This window comes from Lepidothrix coronata, unplaced genomic scaffold, assembly GCF_001604755.1.
Source record: "Lepidothrix coronata isolate B3197 unplaced genomic scaffold, Lepidothrix_coronata-1.0 Scaffold410, whole genome shotgun sequence".
NCBI lineage: Eukaryota > Metazoa > Chordata > Aves > Passeriformes > Pipridae > Lepidothrix > Lepidothrix coronata.
In genome coordinates this window covers 32,594-34,226 of record NW_016690590.1, presented here as the reverse complement: position 1 = coordinate 34,226, position 1,633 = coordinate 32,594, and positions in this window count along the sequence as shown.

Sequence of the window (1,633 nt, the reverse complement as noted above, 5' to 3'; positions counted from 1 at the left end):
GTCCCGGCTGGGCCCGAGGCCACGGGGAGGGGCTGCGGCCGCCGGCGGCTCAGGAGCTCTGTGGGGAGAGAAAGGGGGTGAGAGCGGGGTGGGGGGACAGGGGGGACACCGGGATACACCGAGACCTGGACTGGACCCAGCGGGACCAAAACTGGGGTAACAGGGATCATACTGGGGCAACTGGGAGCATGTTGGGGGCAACTGGGATATACTGGGAGTGGCTGGGAATGGCTGGGAGTGAGTGGAACCATTGTAGGGGTGAATGGGAGAAACTGGAACCATGCTGGGGGCAACTGGGCCCCTGCTGGGCTCATACTGGGATCATCCTGAGACTGACAGGGATCATCCTGGGAGTGACTACAATACTGAGAGTATGTGAGAGGGACTGCAACCATACTGGGATCAAACTGGATTCACTGAATCCACTGGAAGTGTCTGGAAGTTACTGGGATCGTTGGGGGTGACTGGACTGTATTAGGGAGGGTCCGAGATACACAGACACGTGAAAAACAGACACCGTTGCTAGCTCAACAAAAAACAATATTTATTACCAAAAGGTGGCCAAGAAAATGAACAAACCCAAAAGGGAGGAAGGAGGAGAGAAATAAGCCCCCAGCACGACCTCCCCAGTTACCCAGTTGTTGCCCATAAAGTTCTCTTACCGACCTAGCAGACCTGTAATTACCCAGAGCAGAAGCGGCATACTCGGAGAGTCAGTAAGTTAACAAGCTGGCAAGCATCCCCGCCAAAAGGCAATGTTGTCCTTGAAGTAAAGCCTAACCTCCAGCCAAGAAAGCACTATCTGCTTTTTAAACAATTAATTGAGAGACCACAACCTCCCAGGTGTGGTCAGCACCGCCCAGCCCGAGGCCCTCAGTCCCACCCCTTGGTTATGTCAGTGCATCTCTTCTGCGCACACGGGAGAACTTCAGAAAACCACACACGCACGCGCAGTGTGTTTTGGAGGTCTTTCTTAATTGAGTTGGGGACCGAGCCTTCCTCACTTCATCATCACTTTCTCCTCCAAATGCCCTTGACGGACAAGTAACCAATCACAGGACGCCAATTAAAACAGTTTATAAAAGAAGCTCTCTTCCAAGGACAACTTTCCCGCTTATCAGTGCTTGTTTTCCCATAACTTGGCAGGGAAAGAGCAAAGCTTTCACAGGTGGCAGGGCCAAACACAGACCAAAACTATCAGCATAAATTCACCCTGGTACATTGGACTCATGGTGGGATCATACTGGGAGCAACTGGGACCATGCAGGGGGCAAATGGCATGGTCCAGGCAGTGACTGAAATAATTTCTGCACTTAACTAGAATATTACCAGTTCATCGTAAGAAAATTGTAAGCATGATGCGAGCCAGAGCCCATAGGGAGGTCCACAGTCCTTTATTTGCAGTCTTGCCAGCCAGCTTTTCAACATAAGCGTTTCTTCTGCGAGGCCCAGCACCTCACACATGGTTATTTCACAATCATATATACTCTTGTATAGACTTGTAAGCCAAAAGGTTTCTGTCATTTGTTGATTCCAAATAATTCTTGTCACCTGCTGTAACAGTACTGGGACAAAACACATACAAATATGAGCACTGCAAAACAATCAGTGTCTGATTTAGAATTCCCAAACT